The sequence below is a fragment of the Oryctolagus cuniculus genome, chromosome 17, assembly GCF_051225735.1.
Source record: "Oryctolagus cuniculus isolate XC-2025 breed Fujian yellow rabbit chromosome 17, ASM5122573v1, whole genome shotgun sequence".
Taxonomy (NCBI): Eukaryota; Metazoa; Chordata; class Mammalia; order Lagomorpha; family Leporidae; genus Oryctolagus; species Oryctolagus cuniculus.
The window spans coordinates 34191926-34205419 of record NC_142883.1 but is presented as its reverse complement, the minus strand read 5'-3'; the positions used below and the strand labels follow the sequence as shown (position 1 = coordinate 34205419).

The window sequence follows — 13494 nt, the reverse complement described above, 5'->3', positions numbered from 1 at the left end:
TTTGGCTTGGGCCAGCTCTGGCTGTTGCGGGAATTTGGAGGAGTGAACCAATGGATGGAAGATTTCTCTGTTGGTCTTTTAAGTGAAAATAAATAAACTTTATTTTAAAAAGCAAAAATTCCATAAACCATATGTTTCTTTATATAATAACTATGTAAATACACAAAAAAAAATTTGGAATGAAACATTGCTGTAGGGACTTCTGGAGAGGGTAGTAAGATAGAAAAAGAAAGGGTTGAAAGGGAACATTTTGCTTTTTATTGCATATATTTCTAATTTTTAGAGATCTTTTGAATGAAAATGTTACATATTACATTTGAGGGTAAGCTTTAAAACAAAGGGAAGATGTGAAAAGGAAAATAAAAAGAATTGGTACCATCTCTGGACAAGTAGTTAGTATTACTCTCAGTTAGGATCTCAAAAACAAAGCACAACTGGGAGAAGTGTTGTGGGGCAGCAGGTTAAGCTACAGCTTGAAACACCAGCAATCCATATCAGAGTGGCAGTTCGAGTCATGGTTCTGATCCAGCTTTCTAGTAACACATATGGGAAAGCAGCATATGATGGCCAGCTTGTGTCCTGGTTGCTCCATTTCTGATACAGCTCCCTGCTAATGACCTGGTAAAAGTAGCAGAAGATGGCCCAAGTGTTTGAGCCCCTGCTACCCACATGAAAGACACAGATGAAGTTCCTGGCTTAGGCCTGGCCCAATCCTGGCCCTTGCAACCATCCATGGACAAAACCAACCAGCGGACAGAAGATCTTTGTCTCTAGCTCTGCAACTCTTTCAAAATAAATAAAGTCTAAAAAAAAAAAAAGAAGAAGAAGAAAAAAAGTCAGCAGGGCCAACACTGTGGCTTAGCGGGTAAAACCATCGCCTGCAATACCAGCATCCCATGGGGTACCAGTTTGGCTTGGGAAAGCAGCAAAAGATGGCCAAGTGCTTGGGCCTCTGCACCCACATGGGAGACCCAGAAGAAGCACCTGGCTCTTGGCTCTGGACCAGCCCAGCTGCAGCCATTGCAGCTAATTGGGGAGTAAACCAGTGGATGGATGGAAGACCTCTTTGTAACTGACTCTCAAATAAATAAATTAAAAAAAAAAAAAAAAAAAAGATGGTGCAGATGTACTGACATCCTTGTTTTTTTTCCTCCTCCTAATTCTTACTAGCTTTATCTCATCTCACAGGTCTCCTCTCTGATAAACTCTTCCCTATCCTACCACCACCAAATTCCTGTGAACAAAACCAAAATATTTCTTCCCAAAATAAAAAGAACTGTTGAACTAAAGACAATTAATATGCAGAGGAGCTCTCTGCAGTCTGTTTGCCCAAAAGCAGAACAGTACTTAACAAAGACAATGGTTTTTCTAACCTCCCCCACTTCCTGTCTAAAGACAGGACATCAGTCTCCTTTAGAACTATTATCAGTACAGAGACAGACTCAGAGAATATGGGAGCAGACTTTACTCCATTAGTTCATTTCTAGTAACTTATATTTTTTTTTCCCATAGGAAAATATTCCTTCTTGCCTTATGGAAACTTGGGATTGCTTACCTTTGTCTTGTCAATTCTCTAAAATTTATTGTTTCTTGTCAAGGATGATATATAAGCCAGACTCCAAGGTATTACTTTGATTGTCTTGCAAATTGAGGTTTCTCCAGCATGATGTGCATTGCCCTCATTAATAAACTTATGTTTTCTCTCATTAGTTTGGTTTCTTAGGATATAGGAGGCTGTTTCAACTATGGATTTATAACTCAACTACGGGTTGAGGATATTATTTAAAATTCTCCTTTAACCTGTATTAGCCACAGTGTTAGTAATGACTAAACTAAAACAGACTTAATTACAGTACCTTTCAGATAAGGTACTAAATATAGTTCTTTGTTCTGCCAACTGTGATTGTCCACGAATCACAGGAATATTTAAAAAAAGATGCAAAAGATTCTATTAAGGGCCAGCGCCGTGGCTCACTAGGCTAATCCTCCGCCTTGCGGCGCCGGCACACCAGGTTCTAGTCCCGGTCGGGGTGCCGGATTCTGTCCCGGTCGCTCCTCTTCCAGGCCAGCTCTCTGCTATGGCCCGGGAGTGCAGTGGAGGATGGCCCAAGTGCTTGGGCCCTGCATCCCATGGGAGACCAGGATAAGCACCTGGCTCCTGCCATTGGATCATCGTGGTGCGCCGGCCGCAGTGCGCCAGCGGCAGCCATTGGAGGGTGAACCAATGGCAAAGGAAGACCTTTCTCTCTGTCTCTCTCTCTCACTGTCTACTCTGCCTGTCCAAAACAACAACAACAACAAAAAAGATTCTATTAAAATATGTGCAAGTGAAGTAGCCAGGCATACTGGTTAAAATTGATCAGATTTGTGAACTGGAAGACCACGCCCCTGTGTGACCTCATGCTCCTACCTGATGCCTTTGCCACACTCCTGTGTGGCCTCATTCCCCTACCTGGCCACACGGGGGTGCCCACCAGCCAATCACGTTAATTAACCACTCCCCTTTGGAGTGGGTTAAAAGCCTAGGGCACAGTGTGCCTACCCTGCTCTTCTTCCCTGGCCTCTTGCCAGGACAGGGCTTGCTGTAGCCCCACGCCTCCAGGGTGCATGGCCTTCAGGCCATGTGCTCTAGGCTTCCTGGCCTAGATGCTCATCCATGTGGCTGGTTCCTGGTGCTTGGTATGAACCCCTATTCACCTCTCTCCCCTAAATAAGCTCTCACTCTCTTATGCACCTTACTTACTAAATAAAAGCTTAAAACGTACCATGCTGCCTCGTTTATCTGTGCCAGTATTTAGAATTCTTCTCTAAATATTAGGCAAGAACCCTCTCGGGCTTATTAATATTGGGGATTTAGTAATAAGCCCGTGGTGAAATCGTAAGGCACCCCAAATTCCAGTAACGCATGTGGCACCCCGGATAGCATTTCTAGGGAACTTTAAGGGGCCACATTTCAGGGTAAATATTACGGGGTCTTTTCCGATTTCACAAGGACCTAAGCATTTTTATGTAGGTATTTATAAAACTGAGATAATTTATATTTGGAGAATTGTACTTTTAGCACAGTAGACTCTGTTCTGCCATACAGATCTCAAATTGGCAGTTATCTGAAGCACTGAGTCTTACAAGTATAATATATACTGTACACACTCATTTTGAAACAAAAAAGCAGTACTTCTAACCCCCCCCCCCAAAAAAAAGAGGCCAGAGTTGTGATGCAGTGGGTAATACCTTCACAGAAACCTAGCATCCCATAAGTGCCAATTTGTGTCCCAGGAATGGCCTGGGAAGAGCAGTGGAAAATGGCCCAAGTGTTTGAGGCCCTACAACCCAAGTGAGAAACCCAGAGGGAGACCTGGATAAAGCTCCTGGTTCTTGGCTTTGGCCAGCCTCAGCCACTGTGGCTATTTGGGAAATGAAACTGTGAATGGAACACTTTCACTCTTTCTCTCTCTGTGACTGACTTTCAAAATAAATAAATCTTTTTTAAAAAGTGAAGAAAAGATAAAAATAAATTTGAAATTACCTACACTTTCAGCCAAGATCAACAGTAAACCCTCTGAGACTCACTTTTTCACATATTCCTTAATGTATCGATTCCTGCTTTCTCTAGACTTTTTGCCTAAACCCTTCTTTTTCTTTCCTCAAGAGAACTAGAAGCCTAATGTTAATTAAACTAATTAATACTGACAAAAAGATGTTAGGTTTTTGGATACAGAATATACAGCTAATTGGTTATTGAGTTATTTGATGAGTCATGTTCTACTTCTCAAATTCATCAAAACATGTTCATTTACTAACTGAAAAGAACATAGATTATAGTCTTTCAAATCATCTGTTTTTGTGTTCATTATGAGACAAGCAGAGGGCAATTCCATTGTTTTCAGAAATAACCATTTTGTGAGTTTGATGGACATAAAGCAAGTTCATAAGAGAAGGAAGAAAGGAATGGGGAGGGAAGTGAAGTGGGAGGGAGGAGGATAAATGGTACTTAAGTTTTATCTTCATTACTTTTACATAAAATATTTAAATTTTAAAGTTTCTCAAATGAAACATTTAAAAAGCTGTAGGAATTCAAATATAATCCTCAACACAGATGACCAATTTCCTTTGATAGGCTCTATAGGAAATTACAATGTGGGGAGTTTCCAAAAGTGACCGGTAAAACTTTCTCCCTTAAACTTTTAAAAGTCTTAGTCATCCAGTTAGTCACTGGGAAAATGTACAAAGACTCTCCAAGATATTCCTAACTATGTTCTCACTAATTTCTCAAGAGTCACATAAGAAAACTTTTGAAAAAAGTTTTATTTGAAAGAGTTACAGAGTGAGAGAGAGCGAGCGAGAGAGCTCTTCAATCTGCTGATCCCCAAGTGGCCACCAGTGACGAGGACTAGGCCAGGCCAAAGCCAGAAGCTTCATTCAGGTTTCCCTTGTGTGTGGCAGAGACCCAAACACTTGACCATCTTCTGCTGCTTTTCCCAGGATATTAGCAGGGAGCTGGATTTGAAGTGGAACAGCTGGGACATGAACTGGGACCAACATGGGATGCTGGCACTGCAGGCGGCAGCTTTACTAGTTATGTCACAATGCCAGCCCCAAAAACACACTTTTTTTTTTACTTTTAAATATTTTATTTATTTATTTGAGAGGTAGAGTCAACAGACAGGGAGAGGGCTTCCATCCTCTGGTTCATTCCCCAAATGGCCACAACAGCCAGAGTTGGGCTGATCCGAAACCGGGAGCCAAGAGCTTCCTCTGAGTTTCCCACTCGGGTGCAGGGGTCCAAAAGCTTGGGCCATCTTCCACTGCTTTCCCAGGCCATAGCGGAGAGCTGGATCAGAAGAGGAGCAGCCAGCCGGTGCCGTGGCTCACTTGGTTAATCCTCTGCCTGCGGTGCTGACATCCCATATGGGCGCCGGGTTCTATTCCCGGTTGTTCCTCTTCCAGTCCAACTCTGCTGTGGCCCAGGAAGGCAGTGGAGGATGGCCCAAGTGCTTGGGCTCCTGCACCTGCATGGGAGACCAGGAGGAAACACCTGGCTCCTGGCTTCGGATCGGGGTAGTTTCGGCCGTAGCGGCCATTTTGGGGGTGAACCAACGGAAGGAAGACCTTTATCTCTGTCTCTCCCTCTCTCTCTCTCACTGTCTAACTCTGTCAAATAAATTTAAAAAAAAAGAAGAAGAAGAGGAGCAGCTGGGACTAGAACCAGTGCCCATATGGGATGCTGGCGCTGCAGGCTAAGGATTAACCTGTTGCATCATAGCACCAACCCCCAGAACATACTTTTTAAAATCTTTTATTGGAGCCAGCATTCTGGCAACAATGGGTTAGACTACACTTGCAACACTGGCATCCCATACCAGAGTGTTAGCTATAGTCCCAGCTGCTCTGCTTCTGATCCAGCTTCCTGCTGATGTGCCCGCAAAAGCAGCAAAAGGTGGCGCAATTGGGTCTCTGCCACTTGCGTGGGAGACTGAGCTCCTAACTCCTGGATTCGGTCTAGCCCAGACCCAGCTGTTAGCAGCCATCTGGGGAGTGAACCAGCAGATGAAGATCTCTTTCTCTCTCTGTCCTTCCCATTCAGTCACTCTGTCCTTCAAATAAATCAATATAATAAATAAATAACGCTTAAACAATTAGTTTATTTGAGAGGCAGAGAAAGAAAGACAATTAGAGAGCTCCCATTCACTGTTCTCTCTTCCAAAGCCCACAGTGGCCAAATCTAGGCCAAACTGAAGCTGGAAGCTGAGAACTCAACCCAGGACTCCAATGCAGGTGTCAGAGACCCAACTTCTTGAGCCATCACAGCTGCCTTCTAGGGTGTGCATTAGCAGGAAGTTGATTCAGCAGCAGTTAGGTCTTGAACCAAGCACTCTAATATGGGATACAAGTGTCTTAACTGTTAGGCCAAATACTTCCCCCAGCACACATTTTTATTATAACTGGTATCTCCTGAGATCTAGAATCTACTTCTACCTGAGTAATGGCATCCTGACATAGATGTCCATGAACATTTCTGCATAATTCATCTTACACTCAGACATGAAATATTATTTTCATTTGGGAGAATTTTTGTTTAGAATCTTGACACAAGTCTCAAAGTTATATAATCAACCATAAAATTATGAAATATAAACAATTTTTTTGTTCTCCTATGGTGAGAGTTCGGATATACAAATGGACAATGAATAAACCATACTTGAAGACTGACACATTGGCACATAATCTCTCAATCTATAATCCAAATCATACTCAGTAGCAATTGGCTAAAAACAGTTAGGATCTGATCAGTGACTGTCACCTCCCTGCTACCCCACTTTTTGTTTTTTTGCTCCCAAACCTGCCTCCCATCCCAGAAGCTTTCAACTTCTGGTCAACCACAGAAAGCCAAACATGAATATGTTCCCCAGATTAATTACCTAAAAAGCCCTACTTCAGCTAACAACAGTCAGGATTTTATCAGCATCTGAGCTCTCCACTGTACCACTTTAGCCTCCATCCTGGAAGCTTTCAACTTAGAGTCAATCAGAGAAAACCAAACATTAGCATATTCCCCAAATCAATTACCTAACATGTCCTACTTCCAGTTAGCTGCTCTTTAGTTCAGCACGACAACCTCCAATCAGAGCATACCTAACTTCTCCTCTTTTTTTCAGCATAAAACTTGCCTATACCACTTTAAGTCTACCAAATCCAAGTGATGGTAGCTCACTTCCTTGTTAGAAGCAAGATTTGAATAAGAATCCTTGTTCTCATGTGGGTAGTCTTTCTTTACTTACACGGAAGGGTAAAAATCATGAAAAAGAAAGTTAACACTAGGAGATTTTATTATAATCCAATCAAGATTGCACTTTAGTCTTACCATTTCTACCTAGCCATTGTTCTGTTTTTCAGTCAGCCAATGTGAACCAATTTGCTTCTTTTCCACTGCCTGAAAAAAAAATTTTATATCCTCTTTCAATGTTTGGTATTTCACATTCAAATTGGTATAGTTTGCTTCTTGGGAACTGTAATCATTTGAAAACAATATCTAAAGAAAATACTGTGCTATATTTTAGAAAAAACAATAATGCTTATGGTTTAACATAGAACAAAATACACTTAGTACAATAAAATATCTTCTGTCATTTTGTGAATATATCTGCAGAAAATGATTCTTAGCTTTTACATATACATGCATGTTTTTTCAAGATTTATTTTTTATTTTATTTGAAAGGCAGCATGAGAGAGAGAAGGGGAGACAGAGAGAGAGATAAAATCTTCCACCTGCCTGTTCACTCCCCAAATGTCCATAACAGCCAGGGCTGGGCCACAGTGAAGCCAGGAGCCTAGAACACTATCCGGGTCTCCCACACCGGTGGCAGGAGCCCAAATACTTGGGTGATCCTATGCTGCTTTCCCATATGCATTAGCAAGGAGCCAGTTTGGAAAGCGAACAGCTAGGACTCAGTGCCACAAGTGGAGGCTTAACCCACTGCACTACAATGCTGGCCCTCTTAACTTTTTTTTTTTTTTATTTAAAAAATTACTTATGGTCACAAAACACAGGAAGTCTCAAGGGCAATGTCTGTGGTTGCCCATCCTTCCAGTCTGAGCACACTAAATATTATTTTTTTAAAAGATGTATTTATTATTTATTTGAGAGGCACAGTTACAGAGAGAGGGAGGAAGAGAGAGAGAAGTCTTCCATCCACTGGTTCACTCCCCAAATGGCCACGAGGGCCAGAACTGGGCTGGTCCAAAGCCAGGAGCCAGGAACTTCTTCCAGGTCACCCACATGGGTGCAGGGGCCCAAGCAACTGGGCCATTTTCTGCTGCCTTCCACAGGTCATTAGTACCGAGCTGGATTGAAAGTAGAGCAGCTGGGCGCCCACATGGGATGCCAGTGCTGCAGGCAGAAGCTTAACCTACTATACCACAGTGTCAGGCCCCTATAAATACCCTTTGTACACTAGGCTCATAGTGCCCCAACATTTTCTCCCATTTTAACAGCTGCAAAGTACAGGAGACCAGCTGGAAAGCTGAGCCACAGACCCCGCCACACACACTTAGCAGGTGGGGGCTCCCATCCACTCCCGCAAATCTTTTTAAAATAATCATAAATAGGCCACAGATCAACCATGTCTGCACAGCCCTTAGGAGCTGTGCACTGTAGGGAAGGCCTCCAATAGGAGCAGTGACTAAGGCCCTCTTTTGCCCCCATCTTTCTGGGGCCCAGACTCCAGGGTGGCAATGGATGAATGACAGACCAGGCTAAGCATGAAGAATAAAGTCTTTATTGGGCTCATACCAAGAGTCCATGAGTCTTGGGAACCTCTGTGAATTTGTTAATTTTCTTCTCCATGTTCTTTTCTGCTTGTTCCCGCAGCCTCATGAGCTGCTTTTTCTTCAGGTAATGGATCTTGGCCTTCTCCTTCCTCTTTTCCCCCAGCAGGCTGACACTGCCTGGCAGTTGCAGTCAAGCTCATGAACAAGCTCAAGGCAAGCAAGCTTTCTCATAGGCTTCAGACATACAACCTTGAGGGCTGCAGGACCTACCATCTGCTTTTTCTTTTCATAGGGTAGCAGGATCCCATTGAATATCGTGAGGCAGTTCAGGACAGACTGGCCCCACTGGGTCTTATGGGGAAACATGCCTTGCACAGTTCGCCAATATCTGCAGCTGAGGGCCTGGAAGTGGCAGGGCCCGGGAGGGGTTGGTGTTCATCTGCTTGCAAAGGAAGACCCTGTAATTCCACTTATTTCTGTAGAAACTGCCAGAAATGTTGATGTCCTCGCAGCACAGAACCACTACCATCTGGCATAGCAGTATCTGCTTGGCCATGATGGCTTCCAGGTGGCCCAAGAGACGGCCTCTGCCAGCCAGGACCAGGACCTGCCCCTTTGCCATCCTTGGCAGCCACCTGAGCCCCCTCAAATTTTTTATTTTTTTTTTAAGATTTATTTATTTATTTATTTTGAAAGGCAGAGATAGAGAAAGAGAGACAGATCTTCCACCCACTGGTTCACTTTCCAAATTGGCCACGTAGCTGGGACTTGACTGGCACCCATATGGGATGCCAGCACTGCAGGTGGAGGTTTAACCTCAAATGCCACAGTACTGGAATGCCACCCCCCACCCTCAACCTTTATACTGAAGAAATAAATTAGTGGCTGGTATGTGGCAAGTAGATTATGCTGCTGCTTGGAACACTGGCATTCCAAATCAGAGTACTGGTTCTAGTCTCCTAGCAGCTCTGCTTTCAATCCAGCAGCCTGCTGATACATCTGGGAAGGCAGAAAATGCCAGAAGATGCGGTCCCTGCCACTCATTTGAGAGACCAGGATGGAGTTCCCAGGTTCTGGCTTTGGCCTGGCCCAGATCTGGCTGTGAGGGCCATTTGGGGAATGAATCAACAGATGGAAGATCTCTTTCTGCCTTTAAACAATGTAATTTTAAAAACAAAGAAATCATACCAACTTATAGGTATGAAAATTTACCTGTAGCAAATTATCTATGATTCTATGATGCAATAATTTATGTAAACGTCAGGGTTTTTTTTTTTTTTTTTTTTTTTTTTTTTGGATAGGCAGAGTTAGACAGTGAGAGAGACAAAGAGAAAGGTCTTCCTTCTGTTGGTTCACCCCCCAAATGGCCGCTACGGTTGGTGCACTGCGGCCGGTGTGCTGCACCAATCCAAAGCCAGGAGCCAGGTATTTCCTTCTGGTCTCCCATGCGGGTGCAGGGCCCAAGCACTTGGGCCATCCTCCACTGCCTTCCTGGGCCACAGTGGAGTGCTGGACTGGAAGAGGAGCAACCGGGACAGAATCCGGCGCCCCAACAGAACCCGGGGTGCTCGCAACGCAGGCGGAGGATTAGCCTAGTGAGCCCCAGCACCGGCCTGTAAACATCAGTTTTGACAAGGATGTGGAGAAATTAAAATCCTGTGCACTGTTAGGAATGTAAAATGGTATGGCTGCTGTAGAAAACAGTACAGTGGTCCCTGAAAAAGTTACAAACAGAATTACAAGGGTGAGTATTTAACCAGCACTTAAGATGCTCTCATCCTATACTGGAGTACCTAGATTCTGACTCCAGCTTCCTGCTAATATAGACCCCTGCAGACAAAAGTGATGCCTCAAGTAACTGGGATCCCTATATTCCTGTGAGACACCTGAACTGAATTTGTGGCTTTCGGCTTTGGACCCGCCCCATCCTGGCCATTGTGTGAATTTGCAGAGTGCAACAGTAGAATCCAGATCTCTCTCCACTTCTCAAATCAATCAATCCACTCACTACATTGCTGTCAGTGATGTGATTTTAAAAAGAGAATTATCAAATGATCCAGCAACTATACTTCTGGATATATAATATCCAGATTGAAGGCAGAACCATGAAGAGCTACACATATACCTACTTTAATATTGGCATTATTTACAACTGCTAAAAAATGGAAACCAAGTGAGCATTGACAAATGAATGGATAGGCAAAATGTGGTACATATATGAGTATATAATAGAATATTACTTAGCCTTCATAATGAAAGAAATTCTCAGGATATTTTGCTAAGTGAAATATTATTCTGAGTTACAAAAAGATACATATTGTATGATTCCACTTACATGAAGCACTTATAGTGAAAATCACAGACACAGAGGGATGTGCATTTGGTCTAGCAGTTAAGATACCACTTAGGGTACTCCAATTCTGTATCAGAGTACCTAGATTTGATTCCCAGCTCTGGTCCCAATTCCAGCTTCTTGCTAATGCAGACTCTTAGAGGCAGCAGGTTAACAAGACCTTGTCCTTGGGCAAATAGCAGTTGTTAGGAGCCATATGATATACCCAGAAGCCAAACATTCTCACTCAGGAAAGAATCAAAGGGGTCACAAGTAACCTAAACAGAAGACAAAGACCAGCCACACTGAAGCAGAAGAAAACATGAACTGGGAATAATCAAGTAAAACCTTTCTTTCGTGTCTACTCCTATACATAAACATTTGTAAATTCCAAGATTAAATAAAAGAGGGAAGTCTTAGAAAATTTTATAGAAATTGATCACTTGGAATAGTGAGATGGCATTGGTACATGCCACCCTGATGGGATTGAATTGGAATCCCCTGTTATGTTTTTAACTCTACCATTTAGGGCAAGTCAGCTTGAGCATGTCCCAAATTATACATCTCTTCCCTCTCTTATTCCCACTCTTATGTTTAACAGGGATCACATTTCAGTTAATTTTCAACACTTAAGAATAACTGTGTATTAATTACAGAATTAAACCAGTCATATTAAGTAGAACAGACAAAAAAACTACTAAGAGGGATAATGTATTAAGTTGTTCATTAACAGTCAGGGCTATGCTGATCAAGTCACCGTTTCCCATAGTGTCCATTTCACTTCAGGGGGTTTCCTTTTTGGTGTTCAGTCAATTGTCACCGATCAGGGAGAACATATGGTATTTGTCCCTTTGGGACTGGCTTATTTCACTCAGCATGATGTGTTCCAGATTCCTCCATTTTGTTGCAAATGACTGGATTTCGTTGTTTCTTACTGCGGTATAGTATTCTAAAGAGTACATATCCCATAATTTCTTTATCCAGTCTACCGTTGATGGGCATTTAGGTTGGTTCCAGGTCTTAGCTATTGTGAATTGAGCTGCAATAAACATTAGGCTGCAGACCGCTTTTTTGTTTGCCAATTTAAATTCCTTTGGGTAAATTCCAAGGGGTGGGATGGCTGGGTCGAACGGTAGGGTTATCTTCAGGTTTCTGAGGGATCTCCAGACTGACTTCCATAGTGGCCTGACCAGTTTGCATTCCCACCAACAGTGGGTTAGTGTCCCTTTTTCCCCAATTCAGTTCACAATTGATCATAATGAAAGGACTAAGAGTCAAAGGGAGCACATAAACAAGTCTAGTACCTGCTAACACTAACCGATGGAATAAATAAAGGGGAGAGTGATCCAACATGGGAAGTGAGATACTCAGCAGACTCATAGGATGGCAGATGTCCTAAATAGCACTCTGGCCTCAGAATCAGCCCTAAAGGCATTCGGATCTGGCTGAAAAGCCCATGAGAGTATTTCAGGCATGGAAAGCCAAGACACTCTGGCAAAAGATCTCTGTGAGTGAGATCCCAGTGGAAAGAACAGGTCTTCAAAGAAGGAGGTACCTTTCTCTGAAGGGAGGAGAGAACCTCCACTTTGACTATGACCTTGTCTAAACAAGATAAGAATCGGAGAACTCAGAGGGCTTCCATAGCCTTGGAAACTCATGACTGGAGCATAGGGAGACTACTGATGCCATAGACAGGAGTGTCAATTGGTAAAGTCAACAACAGGAGTCACTGTGCACTTACTCCTCATGTAGGATCTCTGTCCTTAATGTGCTGTGTATTGAGATTTAATGCTATAACGAGTACTCAAACAATATATTTCACTTTGTGTTTCTATGGGGGTGCAAACTGTTGAAATCTTTACTTAATGTATACTAAACTGATCCTCTGTAAAAAAAAAAAAAAAGAAAGAAAAAAAAATTATCAACTCCCAACTTGACTCTCACTGGGATTAAACATGACAATAGGTCTGATCTGATTTCATCATCATTTAAAAAAATCATCTATTATTTTTCACTTTATGTTTCTGTGTGGGAGCAAACTGTTGAAATCCTTACTTAATGTATACTAAGCTGATCTTCTGTATATTAAGATAATCAAAAATGAATCTTGATGTGAATGGAAGGGGAGAGGGAGTGGGAAAGGGGAGGGTAGTGGGTGGGAGGGACGGTATGTGGGGGAAGCCATTGTAATCCATAAATCGTACTTTGGAAATTTATATTCATTAAATAAAAGTTAAAAAAAAAAGAAAATTTTATAGAAATTAATTCATAATATCAAATCTCCAAAATGAATTCGGATGAAAGAATTCAACGTATTTATAAATACAGACATTGCTTGTTAATTTTTAATCTCTGTAGTAAACAAAATTCTCTTATACTGGGGACAACAGCATTGTGGCATATCAAGTAAAGCTGCCTCCTGCAATACCAGCATCCCATATGGTCACTGGTTCTATTTCTGGCTGCTACCTTCTGATCCAGATCCCTGCTAATGTACCTGGAAAAGCTGTGGAGGATAGCACAAGTGCTTGGGCCCCTGCACCTCCGTGGGAGACCCAGATGAAGCTCCTGGCTCCTGGCTTAGGTCTGGCCCAGCCCTGGCCATTGTGGTCATTTGGGAAGTGACCAGCAGATGAAAGATCTCTCTCTGTGTCTCTTCCTCTCTCTTTCTGTAACTCTGCCTTTCAAATAAATAAAATATATGAATCTTTTAAAAAAATTCTCAGGGCCGACACCGTGATGCAGTAGGTTAATCCTCCGCTTGTAGCACCAGCATCTCATATGGGCACCAGTTCTAGTCCCGGTTGCTCCTCTTCCAATCCAGTTCTCTGCTATGGCCTGGGAAAGCAGCAGAAGATGGCCCAAGTGCTTGGGCCCCTGCACCCACATGAGAG

General features: G+C 42.8%; 1 protein-coding gene and 1 pseudogene across 4 annotated transcripts in view; both read right to left on the bottom strand.

The window, feature by feature from the left end:
- PPM1E (protein phosphatase, Mg2+/Mn2+ dependent 1E) overlaps positions 1-13494 on the bottom strand; it is a 189685-nt gene that overhangs the window by 83970 nt on the left and 92221 nt on the right. Inside the window, exon 1 of one of the 4 annotated variants that reach the window (XM_089317270.1) lies at positions 6863-6880. The exons of the other annotated variants lie outside the window; for them this stretch is intronic. The gene's annotated coding sequence lies outside the window, so the exon portion shown is untranslated. Of the gene's footprint in view, positions 1-6862; positions 6881-13494 lie in introns of those variants that run through there. 4 annotated transcript variants of the gene reach the window in all.
- On the bottom strand, positions 8285-8890 carry LOC149121175 (large ribosomal subunit protein uL13 pseudogene; annotated as a pseudogene).